Genomic DNA, 13,853 nt, shown 5'->3' on the forward strand with positions numbered 1-13,853 from the left:
CACACTTAATAATAAATTCCAATTGTTTGATGGGATACTTGGTCATATGCATTTGTGAGGACAACCCTGAACACCCTCTACAAGCCTAGAACTCTGGCAATATTTAGTTTCTTTTAGCGGCTTCCCATTTTTTAATCTCTTCAGGTCCTATGATTGGACAATTTCATCTTCCTCTGTACTATCTGTTATACTCTGTATATTGGAATGCCTGTTCTAACTATTCAACTCTATAGTGACTGACTCCATTATATAAACCATGGTATCACAATCTTAACAAAACTTAATCTTACTATTGTCTTTATTAAACAATTTCTATACCTTGAGGTACATTTGATAGTTAATACTTTCAATACCAACCAATGTATTCAATGTAACTATCCTATATGTTCCACCATTCTCTCATCAGCCACATTACTTCTATAAATTCCAGCTCTACTATCTGGATTGATGCAGCAATTTCCTTATTCTGCATATTTTTTAGATGATCACTTTCAAACTCATACTTTCTTCTGCTACCAGAATAATCTTTTTAAGACAGACAAAAATTATGTTTATAGAGTGATTTTAAGCTTGGATGACTTGGATTCATATAATTATATATGAGAAAGAAAAATCAGGGGAAGAGTCAGTTTGTAGAGATAAAATGGAATACTTATTTTTAGATGGCTGATTAGAGATTATTAGGGCTGAAGAATATTTCAATCCTTTATAAGTAATGGCCTATAAAACCAAGGACTGGAACAGTAGAACACTAATTACTCACAATAAGGATCTGAGTTATATCTGTAGCCCTGGGAGAAGATATGGCACTCTAACCTGTCCCAAAGGGAAATAATAGGTAACTATCTAAATATGATTTTAGATACCCTGTATTTCTGTATAAGACTTTCTGAGAAAAGAAAAAAGATCAACTATCACCATTTTTTCATAGAGTCAATGCAAGTGACGCTATCCATCACCTAGACAAGACTATGCTTCTCAGAGGAAGCTATCTGCTCTTAAGACTTCACATGGAATATTAAATCTGCCTGCACAATTGTCTCTTTGGCCACTGTCTACTCTCACCACTTAAGCACATGCTCTTCTTTACTCTAATAAACTCTATCTATATTCTACACTGTTGTAGACCTCAATTAAATGATCATGGGGTTTATAGGAATGAGGGAAACAGGGGAGAGTGCAAAGCAAGATAATTCCAATGATTAGATTTTTGTACTTAAATCATTTCTTCTACATCTTTGAGCTTTTCACTATTTTATATCTCACTATCCACACAGCACCTGAAAACCACCATTCAGTGTCTAGTAATATTACTTAAGTTACTTTAGATTCTACATGATAATTAGAACATGTGTTATGCATCTTTTGTAAAATGCTTGTTTTCACTTAGCATGCATGATGTCTCCTGGCATTATTCATGTTGGCCTAAATGACTGTACTGGCTGGTTTTGTGTGTCAACTTGACACAGGCTGGAGTTATCACAGAGAAAGGAGCTTCAGTTGGGGAAGTGCCTCCATGAGATCCAGCTGTGGGGCATTTTCTCAATTAGTGATCAAGTGGGAGGGCCCCTTGTGGGTGGTACCTTGGGTTCTATAAGAGAGCAGGCTGAGCAAGCCAGGAAGAAACATCCCTCCATGGCCTCTGTATGTATCAGCTCCTGCTTCCTGACCTGCTTGAGTTCCAGTCCTGACTTCCTTTAGTGATGAACTGCAACGTGGAAGTGTAAGCTCAATAAACCCTTTCTGCCCCAACTTGCTTCTTGGTCATGATGTTTGTGCAGGAATAGAAACCCTGACTAAGACAATGACACAATTTTCATTTTCAGGCTGAACAATAGTCCATTGTGTATATAAAGCACATTGTCTTTTATCTACTTATCTGTTGATGGACACTAAGATATGCTACTAGTTTAGGTAAAGCATTTATTTTAGAAGAAAAACGATAGTCTTCAGGGTTGAAGGGATGGTTCAGCAGTTATGAATACTGGAGCCTCTTCCGGAAGACCCAGGTTTAACTCTCAGCATGCACATGGCAACTCAGAAATGTCTGTAAAAAGAGGTATGCTTATTTGAGAATGGGCTCCTGGCAAAGTCATTAGCCTCAGGAGCAAGACCCAAAAAAGATGAGGGTAGACTGTGGTGGGAAGTTTTTAATCAAATGTAGGCTAAGGAAAATGGCATGTCTCCTAGAAGCTGAGCCTGTGCCCAGGTATGGTTGCCTAGGGTGGGAGGTGTCAGGAACTGGGCTGTTGACACCTTTTTTTCTATTCAGAGGCTGCCCAAATCAGCAGGGTTAGAGAAGGAGAAAGGAATATAGTTTATAGGACCATGTGGAGGAGGTGGAGCATGCTGGAAGCTCCAACTTAACAACATACAGTAAAAGATTAAATTATTTGTGCTTTTTCAACTCATATACTCATAAATGGTCATAGGCTTTTTACATTGTATCTATGTAAATGTATTTGAACTTTTAAAGTATATCCTTGAAAGGACAGTGGAAACCCATTTGTTTCGATTTAAGGACCCCATTTGTCACCATTTTAAAGAACAGGCCTGATTTCAAAAAAAGGCCATAAGGACCAGAGCAGGAATAGATCTTAAGTCCCAGAAATTAAGTCATAAGACACCAGTTCTAGGAACAGGTTAAAAATCTAGAACAAGTTTATAAAATCCCCTCCCAAAGAAAAGCCTGGGGATAACTACAAAACTGGGGAAATATCCTGTCTCAGAATCTGTGCTGGGCAGCCCTATTTCATCACATGGTTGAACATTCATGACTTAAAAATGCAGACCAATGACCCACCAATGGAATTTTAGATAACCTAATCCTTCTAGAGCATTCCCCCAGTTCCCTACAAAAAGGCCTGTGTGCCTTTGTCTGGAGCTGCCATTTTAAAGAATGGTTGATGCCCACATGCTAGTTGTTTTCTGCAGAATAAATGCTTTGTTTTTGCATACTATTTGAGTCTGGGATCTTCCTTCAGGAATTTTCAGACCCTTACACCCTTCACTAGATTGTGATAGGTTATTTTTCTGCCTGTGAAATAAGCCAGTTCAAGTCAGATTGATATATAAAATATGCATCTAAGTCCCTGTCCCTGAGTTGGAAACCAAACAAATTGCTTGACCATTGTGGACATTTTATGAATAGCTAAGAATTACCATGTGTATCATAAGTCATTCTAAATCTAGTTCCTTACACAGACTCTAAATTGATTACACAAATTTCTACGATGTGTTCCACAGAAATATACTTTCATATCATCAGGGGAAAAATGCTTCCCTTACTTTGTTACAGTCTGAAGTACAATTTATAACAGTATTTACAACAAAACCAAAAATTTCACTGTGTTAGTTACTGTTCCAGTGCTGTAATGAAACACCATCAATGAGGAAATTTATAAAAAGAAACATTTAATTGAGCACTTGTTTACAGTTTTAAAGGGTTAGTCCATGATCACAATGCCTGGATGTGATAGCTAAGAGCTGTGCATTCTGATCCACAAAGAGCAGGAATCAGAGAGAGAGAGAGAGAGAGAGAGAGAGAGAGAGAGAGAGAGAGGCAGAGACAGAGAGACAGACACAGACAGAGATAATTAGTGAATTAGTTAGGGTTCTCTAGAGTCATAGAACTTATGGAATATTTCTATATATTAAGGGAATTTATTTTAATAGCTTATAGTTTGCAGGTCAGCTAACCCAACAATAGGCAGCTGTGAATGGAAAATTCAAGAATCTAATAGTTGCTTAGTTCCAGGAGGTTAGTTGCTTCAGCTGGTCTTCTGTATAAGCTGGAATCCTGAAGAAATAGGTTCCAACAGATGTGCTGGCTAGTAAGTGTGAGCAGGCAAAGAAGAGTGAGCCTTCCTTCCTGCAATGACATTATGTAGGCCTCCAGCAGAAAGTATGGCCCAGATTAAAGGTGTGTAGCACTATGCCTGGATTTGGAATGTGCTCTGTGCCCAACTGGCATTGAACTCAGAGATGTGCTTGCCTTGGTCTCCTGGGATTAAAGATGTGCACTACCTTGACTGGGCCTAAGCTTTTCATGGCTCCTCTGCCCCAAAATGTGGATCAAAAACATGTCATTCCATGTCAAGATCTGGGTCAGAAGTCTGTGTCTTCCATCCTCAAGATCCGAATCACAGATGTGCATCCATTTCTGGATTGTAGTTCATTCCAGATGTAGTAAAGTTGACAACCAGGAATAGCCGTCACACACACACACACACACACACACACACACACACACACACACACAGAGAGAGAGAGAGAGAGAGAGAGAGAGAGAGAGAGAGAGAGACGGAGACAGAGACAGTCAGAGATTAGGCCTGGCATAGGTATTTGAAACCTCAAAGTCCGAGAGAGAGAGAGAGAGAGAGAGAGAGAGAGAGAGAGAGAGAGAGAGAGAGAGAGAGAGAGAGAGAGACGGAGACAGTCAGAGATTAGGCCTGGCATAGGTATTTGAAACCTCAAAGTCCACTCTCCAACAACATACTGCCTCCAATAAGGCCACACCTCCTAATCCTTCTAAAGCAGTTTCACTATGTAGGCCAAGAATTTACACATCTGAGCCTATGGGGGCCAATTTCATTCAACCCACCATATTCACCTTTGATGAAATGGGCTTCTAAACCTGGTTTTAGAGTTTAAGAATTATATGAGGAATCAAAACCATTACTTGATCCCTCCCACCACCCCAAAATCTCACACAATAATACAACCTGGCGTTGAATCTGTGGCCATCTCTTTCCTTGGGTTCCTGATTATTTCTTACTGAAAGTATCCAATGATATGCATATACATCTGATATTATTTAACTGTTGCACTAATGGAGGTACTAAACTAAGAGCTATTATTTCATTTTTCATACATGTACAAGAAATTTTGAAGTTAAAAATGAAAGAATTAATTTAAAACAATCACTGATCATGTGATCTAAGTACAGCATTGTTCTTTAGACTCAGAGTCTCAAAGTGCCTTCTGTAACCAAGTATTATAATGGGTTACTTTAAAGTACATTCTTAAACTAGACAATGGTTAATCTAGATATTTCTACATTTTATACATACAGTTAGTTCTGTGTCTTATAAAAGTAAAAAATATAATGCTATGAAAGTCTTCCTTTTATGAACATATTCTTTTCAGTAAATAGAGGAAAATAAGAACTATTTGTTAAATATATACCACTCCTCGGTTGCTATTTATAATGAGCTATTATAAAATAAAAAGTATTTTCCAACAAGCAGTTATAGCTTTCTACTAGTTTGAGCCACAAATTAATTAATTTTGTTTCTGAGGATAATTAAGTATATACCTCACACACACTCGGAAAAGGGTTCTATTATAGAGTTCTGAGGTTGCAGAGTTTGTAATAAGGACTAAATTATTATGAAGAAAATTCTGATTCTTCAGGAGTCACAGTAGAATGACAGTTTATGAATAGATTTTTTTTAAAACCAAGCATGAAATAATGATAAGAAGGTATGGCATGTTCAAAATTAGCCGTACCGTTTTGAGTTACTTGTATAAATGGAAATGTTCAGACCAGAGATAGAGAAGTGTGAAAATGAGTGCTGTTTCTCTTGATGCTGTTGATAAGACAGAGTGAAGCCACAGTTGAGAAGGAATGCAATCCAACTCAGCGAGCATGGCTCCAGGGCCGGCTTGCTATGGGATGGGCCAGGAAACAAGGAAGAGGAAAGCCAGTGCTCGCTGGTTGTTTTCTGCCTTCCCCATTAGTTTTATTCAGTCTGGAACTCCAGTCTAGGAGATAGAACTGTCTGTCCACAGGGTGGGTTTTCCTTCCTCACATAAAACTTCTAGAAACACTGTGAAAGACACACCCAAAATTACATCTCTGAAATGACCAAGGTTCTTCTTAACCCAATGAAGCTGGTAACAAAAATGAACCACAGCTTCCTCAATGGCATGCTACATAGAAGACATAGACACAGACAATATGACTTCACCTTCTGAGACAAGAGCAGGCAAGCAAACAAGCAAAGCCTAAACAGGTAACGTGTGATGAAATTTTTAAAACTTACAAAGTATCACTTATCCTAAACAACTGTCCCAACACTTTCTCTTTCCTATTTTACTCTTTCCTAGTAATTTCCATTTTTCTTCTTTTCTTTTTATTTTTTAAAGGGAAGTAAAAACACTTTTTGATAAAATTAAAGATTTACATGGAAAATATTTCAGCTAAACACATTAAAATTGACAATTACCATGGAAAATTAAAGAGTAAAGTGGTAGACAAGTAAAACATTGCTAAATTAATTGAAATATGAGATAGAATCATTTTATGATAGAACTGAAGATTTATGTGGAAAATATTTATGATAAATTGTAGAAAAATGTAGAAAACATGTTAGAATTGAAGATCATCATGGAAAATTTTATATAGATATAATAATGGTAGGTATAAAAGTATTTCTAAGTTGATTGAAAGTGGAATTATAAACATTTTCTGATAAACTTGAAGATTTACATGGAAAATATTTCTTGTAAAATTGAAGAAATATACAGAAAAACATGTTAAAATTAAAGATTATCATGTAAATTATATAGATAAAATGATAGGAATAAAGATAATCCTAACTTGATTGAAGGTGGAATTATAAATATTTTCAGATAACATTGAAGATTTACATGGAAAATATTTCTGGTAAAATTCAAGAAGTAAATAGACATGCTAAAATTGACTATTCCATGGAAATTTTTACATATAAAATGGTAGATATAAAAACTCTTTCTAAATTAATTGAAGGTGGAATTAGAAACATTTGTGATAAAATCAAAGATTTACATTGAAAACATTTCTGATAAAATAGGGAAGTATATAGAAAGATATTTAAATTGAAGATTATCATGAAAAATAATGCAGATAAAATGGTAGACATAAAAAACATTACCAAATTAATTAAAAGGGGAATTACAAACATTTTCTGATAAAATTGAAGATTTACATGAGAAATGTTTCGTTAGTCTATGTCTTTTCATTGGGGAGTTGAGTCCATTGTTGTTAAGAGATATTAGGGAATAGTGATTGTTGCTTCCTGTTATTTTTGAGGTTATTTTTATGGTTGTGTGGGTATCTTCTTTTGGGTTTGTTGGAAGATTATTTTCTTGCTTTTTCTAGGGTGCAGCTTCCCTCCTTGTGTTGGCACTTTCCATCAATTATCCTTTGTAGGGCTGGATTTGTGGACAGAAACTATAAATTTGGTTTTATCATGGAATATCTTGGTTTCTCCATTTATGATGATTGAGAGTTTTGCTGGGTATAGTAACCTGGGCTGACATTTGTGTTCTCTTAGGGTCTGTATGAGGTCTGCCCAGGATCTTCTAGCTTTCATGGTCTCTGGTGAGAAGTCTGCTGTGATTCTGATAGGTCTGCCTTTATAAGTTACTTGCCCTTTTTCCCTTACTGCTTTTAATATTCTTTCTTTGTTTAGTGAATTTGGTATTTTGATTATTATGTGCTGGGAAGACTTTCTCTTCTGGTCCAGTCTGTTTGGAGTTCTGAAGGCTTCTTGTATGTTCATGGGCATCTCTTTCCCTAGGTTAGGGAAGTTTTCTTCTACAATTTTGTTGAAGATATTTACTGGGCCTTTAAGATGTAAATCCTCACTCTCCTCTATACCTATAATCCTTAGGTTTGGTCTTCTCATTGTGTCCTGGACTTCCTGGATGTTTTGGGTTACCAGCTTTATGTATTTTGCATTTTCTTTGACTGTTGAGTCAATGTTTTCTATGGTATCTTCAGCACCTGATGTTCTTTATTCTATCTCTTGTATTCTGTTGTTGATAATTGCATCTATGAATCCTGAATTCTTTCCAAGGTTTTCTATCTCCAGAGAAGTCTCACTTTGTGATTTCTTTATTGTTTCTACTTCTACTTTGAGATTCTGTATGGTTTTGTACAGTTCCTTTACTTGATTGTGTTTTCCTGTTAATTCTTTAAGGGTTTTTTGTGTTTCTTCTTTAAGGACTTCTGCCTGTTGACCCATGATCTCCTCTATTTCTTTAAGGGATTTTTGTGTTTATTCTTTAATGGCTTTTAGCTGTCGACCGATGTTCTCCTGTATTTCTTTAAGGGAGTTATTTAAGTCTTTCTTGAAGCCCTCTAACAGCATCATGAGATACGATTTTAAATCCAACTCTTGCTTTTCCAATGTGTTGGGGTATCTGGGACTTGCTGTGGTGGGAGAACTGGGTTCTGATGTTGCCATGTGGCCTTGGTTTCTGTTGGTAGGGTTCTTGTGCTTGCCTTTCGCCATCTGGTTATCTCTAGTGCTAGTTGGTATTGTTGTCTCTGGCTGGAGTTTGTTCCTCCTGTGGGCCTGCAAGCCTGTGTCCTTACTCCTCTGAGCTCAAAAGTGAAAGCACTGCTGGGAGATCTCTCTCTCCTGGCAGGCTATGCACAGAAGATTGTGGAGTTTCCTCGCTCCCTGGTACAAATGGTGAAGGGAAAACTTCTGTCCCAGCTGCTCAACTGATCTTTGGCCCTGTATGCTCCTAGCTGGGTCCCCTCCAGAGAGAAGGTGGAAATGGCAGCGGGAAGCATTTTCATTTTTCTTAAATATTGTCTACAGATTCTAAATTTACTTCAACCCCTAGCTTTAGTTGAAGATTTTTGTAGGAAACAGAATTTTGTGATCATTTTGGAGAATTATCTATAAATATAGGACTGGTTAATTTAGAAAAGGGGTTCTCTAAGACAAGATGAAAAACAAAAAAGGAAAACAAAAAGCAAATTTTGGGATTTGCTTGGGAGGCACTGATGGGCATGACACAAAGCCATGGAATGTAAACAAGGCAGGGTCAGAGGATGAAAAACTTATGAAAGAGAACCATGTTACAAACAAAAGTCCCACCCCCTTTTCTTCTCCTAAGAAATGTCTGCCTGGTACAATGCTTTTCAAAAAGCAGTCCAAAGCCAACTAAAACTGAATGACTAGAGACATTGCTAAATATCTAAACACCTGGGCCATCCCAGATGTGGTAAATTAAATTCTTTCAGTTTAGGAACCCAAGCTGGCAGTGTAAATGCTCCTCTGGGTCATCTTCTCACCAAGCAGTTGCAGGTAATCCGGATGCCATTTACAGGTAAGCATGCAAAGTGTTACCCTCCAGGAACACACAGTCCCCCCTCCCACTAATGTAGCCAGGCAAGCATTTGCATTCCAAACCACTATTCCTCCAAGGTCTCAGATGATTATGTCTGAATGATGTGCACACAGAAGGACACACACCAGGTTCTCTAACTTCTAGCCTTTTCACAAACATGTCTACTCACCTAATTTTTCTGTATTACTTTTAGTAAGAGGTTGGACAAATGCGCTCACATCACATTATCTTTATCCAGTTTTGAAAAACAGTCCTACCCTGGCTGACTTTGGTCTGTTATCCTCATACCTTAGCTTCCTTGGGAACTGAGATTACAGGGCTGTGGCACTAGGCAGGGCACAGAAGCACAGAAGTTTAAAACTGCAATATGACATTAACACATTTCATTTTCATTTTAAACCAAGAGGGTTAAACATCATATAATCACGTGACATATCCTGGTACACAGGTCAAGGCTGGCAGAGGAAGATGAATGCAGAGAACACAAAAACAAAAGTTGGTGATTTGGATTCAAACAGAAAATATCTCAGTCTCTGGGTTTGTGTTGTGAGCTTTTCTATATTTGGTAACTTATCACAGAGAAAAGAACATATATGACGTGTGAATTTATTCAAGGATGGAAAGCAGCTGGCTGTGGTGACATACAACACTCAAGATATGGAAACAGGAAGATTACAAATTTATGGGTAGCCTAGGCTACATAGTAAAATGCCGTTTTGAAAAAAAGTAGCTGGAGACAGGAGGTGGTAAGGAGATAGCTCAGTCAGTAAAGTTTTTGCCATACATACATATGAGGGCTTCAGTTCAGGACACAGGGATTTACACAGGTAAATATATAAAGCTGGTGTGCTGATGAGGTTTTTGTCAACTTGACACAAAATGTGGGAGTTTTGTTATGTGGGAGTGAGTTATGTAGGAGGAGGGTGCCTTTAATTGGAGAATGGCCATCAGACTGCCCCAGGCAAGTCTGTGAAGCATTTTATTGATTAACAATCAGATGGTAGGGCCCAGCCCATTATGCCTCCCCTAGGCAGGTGGTCTTCAGTGGCTTAAGAAAGCAGGATAAGGAGACCAGGAAAAGAAAACAAAGGAATAAAGAAGCATTTCACCTTGGAATTTGCCTCAGTTTCTGCTTTGGGCTTCCTGCCTTGCATCCTTCAATGACAAACTGACCTATAAATCAAAAAAACCCTTCCTTCTCAAAGATGCTTTTGGTCATGGTCTTTAACACAGCAGCAATAAAGACTCAACTAAGATTGCTAGCTACCAACACTGAGTCAGTGAGATCCAGGTTCAATGAGCGGATCTGTCTGGAAAAACAGATAAAGAGCAATCAGTCTTAAGGAAGAGCACTGGATGCTGAACTCTGACTGCCACATGCATAAACTCCCACACATACACATACAGATGGGAATCACAGACAAGAAAATGCCAGTTAATTACAGAAAAGAGACATGAATCCTTCATGTACATGCATGTATTTATCCTTGCAACCTGTAAAGTATGGATTTACCCCTCATTTTCTGGATAAGAAAGCTAAGGTATTGAGTAATAAAAGTTTCCTGAAACTAGAAAGAGAAACTCTGGCTGTTTATAAAAAACAACTCAATGAAATTTTAATTTTTTAACTTTTTAAAATTTATTTTATGTGAGTATAGCATCGCTGTCTTCTGACATATCAGAAGAGGGCATCGGATCCCATTACAGATGGTTGTGAGCCCCTGTGTGGTTACTGGGACTTGGACTCAGGACCTCTGGAAGAAGTCAGTGCTTCTAACCGCTGAGCCATCTCTCCAGCCCTCAATGAAAATTTAAATGCTGAAAATTTTACCTAGAAGAAAAGACCTATTAATGTTCTGGAATTATTTTATTCTGTACTTCATATAATACCTTTCAGATAATTTTGATCTAGGTCATTTCTGCTGTACTTAACTACTACCTCTCTTACTAATGTACCTGCAATGATAACAAATCCCCAAATCAGCATAAAGATAGAATTTAGGTATCATACTAATCATACTTAAAACTTGAAATTATTTTAAAAGATAGGTAATATTCTACATATAAATGCAGCATAGCTTAAAGTTGTTTGTCCAATTTCAGTCATCATTTTTATTAATGGAGATATTCAGCAGTTCCAAGATTCTATCTAATACATTCCTAAGCTGCATAAACACTGTTGGCCTGGCCTCCCATTTTGAGTGTATGTACATCAAACTTTGGAGTGGCATTTCTGTCTGAGTCCATCTGTATTACTTAGGAGCTACTCAAACTTCTCTGTAGCATCTATACAACTAAAGGAATACTATCAAGATCACACAAGTCAATCCACAGATTGCACTTTGAAGACTGTAGCATGTAGGAAGAACTCATTATTAAAGTATATATTCTATCCCATTAAAAAGCCATTTCTGGAATCATAGGATCTAACAGAAACACTAAAGGTAATGCTAGCATTCTTGTACAAGCAGTCACCAGGACAACATCTCACACTGAAGAACATTAAATATATGAGTGAGAAGCACTATGTGGCTTTATTACATACACAAATCTGAAGGTTGTATGAATGAATTTGCACGAAGCTAGCTGGGTCTCAGCTATTTAAACATCATACTTCATTTCTACGTCAGAGGACATTTTACATAATGCAGGTACATGGTATGTTCCAACTCACTTATTTGAAAAGCTCACTCTAAATTAGAAATATCTATATTTGCTTTAAAATTAAAATTTCCTCTGGTTGTTTAAGAACTGAGGTTTATGGAGAAAAAACTTCAGAAATGTGGTGATTTAGGAATGATACATGGTAGTAGGTCGAAAATAGTAAAGTTAAGACTGAAATAAAGGTAAAATTCCAACTTGAAAAACATCTCAGCATCTCTCTATTACCAGACCTTTGTCTCTCCCATGATCACCTGATGTTTCATGTTTAATAATAATATCAGAGGCAAAAAATGCCAATATTGAATCACTAGGATTACGAACTAAAGGAACAGAATGCACAGAAGTATGCCAGCATCATATCTTATTATCTGGGTTCCTGTTTCTCTAAAACAAATACATCTGCAAATGGAGCGCACGACGGGCCCGAGCCGGCTGCTTGCTTGCCATGGCGGTCTCAGCTGTCACTCAGTTCCAGGAAGCAAGGGCTTCGCTCCTTCCCTGTGGCCTATTTATGTCACAGAGATTTACCAGATGCATTTTTTAATGACCCCAAACTAAAGGAAATGTAGAAATCTATTTGAAAAGTTGACACTAAGGTTGTGACACCAACCAAAACAACAGAAGAACTTAAACTGACAGAAAATCCCCAAATCGGCCTGTTAGCCTCTAATTTAAAACACAGATACTTGGGGAGACAGTGGCAGCACGTCAGCGGCTTCTTTGAAACTCCTAAACTTTGTCATTTGGTGTTTGTGTCATAACCTTAATATTATTTAAACATACTTTTAAATATCTATTATTTAAAAATGTCTTGGAATTGAAGATATCTTAAAGCTTTGAAGAAGCCATCCTCAAAGAACTGCAGTTCCTCGTGTGCCACTTTTATTAGAAGTAGTGCATAAAACATTGGCTGTTGACAAATCTAATTCATTAAAAGGTAAGATGATGCATTTCCAATCACTGGCTGGCATCATTATCTGCAGTGCCTTTTATCAATTATTCCTCTTTTCCCTTTGAGTGAACTTGTCAGAGTTCTCTCTCAGAGCCTGAATGTTATGCCTTATAGTGAATGTTTTCAACATGATTAGACAAGGCACAAGCTAACAAGCATTGGTATTTATTTGTAGAAATGAGAAGGTAAGCAAGTGCAGGCTGGTCACTCAATCACTGATTTTTTAACTAAGGACAACGTCAGTTAGTGATGGATTCATCTCACACAAAAGATTCAAAAAGAAAAATAGACTGTGTAGAGTGGGGAATTTCAAAGGAAGCAGCAGTAAGGGAGATTGTGGCAGCCCATCTGCACTGACATGCAGAAAACTTGGTTTAAAATTGAATTGTGCTCCCCTGACATCAGACACCAGGTATATCATAAGGCTGACAGCTGGCTGGCATGTTAACTTCTTAAGGAAATACACTAGCTGTATTCTTCAAGAGGCCACAGGAATACAATTATAGAAATGTTGCAGGAACTGAATAGGCAGAATACAAATTATTCAAAATATAAAGAAAAGCATTGCTTACCTATTTTTTTTTTCAGAAGACTCTCAGAATAGGCTGGTCTTTTAATCCTAAACAGAATAATAATAAAAAAAATTCCATGTGAGTAGTTAGCAGAAATGTTTCTTCAGCAGTCGTTCCCAAATCAATAATTAGACAGCGCTTCATCCCTGACACCACGGGGGACACATTCAAAACACAAGCCTTCAATTCTGAGAGCAAAATTTCTAATTTAATATTCTGCCTATAGGTTTGAACTCTGAATGAGTCATGTTGGGTAAATAACAGCATGGAGGTTATGGGCTCCTGAGAAACAGGACCAGAGAGCACAATAATGGCGCTTATGCGCGGGAAATGTTACTTTCTTTTTTTTTATTTATTTGTAAAACTTTTTTTTGATTTTTTTATTTGATATATTTTTTATTCACATTCAAATGATTTCCCCTTTTCTGGCCCCCCCACTCCCCGAAAGTCACATAAGTCCCCTTCCCTCCCCCTGTTCTCTCATCCACCCCCTTCCCACCTCCCTGTTCTGGTTTTGCCTTATACTGCTACAC

The 13,853-nt window shown here is 37.4% G+C and overlaps 1 protein-coding gene across 1 annotated transcript in view; it reads right to left on the minus strand.

Annotated features, from left to right (window-relative positions):
* Window positions 1-13,853, minus strand: part of Kiaa0825 (KIAA0825 ortholog) — a 465,970-nt gene that overhangs the window by 430,808 nt on the left and 21,309 nt on the right. Inside the window, exon 2 of the mRNA XM_052159485.1 lies at window positions 13,321-13,367. The gene's annotated coding sequence lies outside the window, so the exon portion shown is untranslated. The remainder of the gene's footprint in view (window positions 1-13,320; window positions 13,368-13,853) is intronic.

Source organism: Apodemus sylvaticus, chromosome 16 (assembly GCF_947179515.1).
Source record: "Apodemus sylvaticus chromosome 16, mApoSyl1.1, whole genome shotgun sequence".
Classification (NCBI taxonomy): Eukaryota; Metazoa; Chordata; class Mammalia; order Rodentia; family Muridae; genus Apodemus; species Apodemus sylvaticus.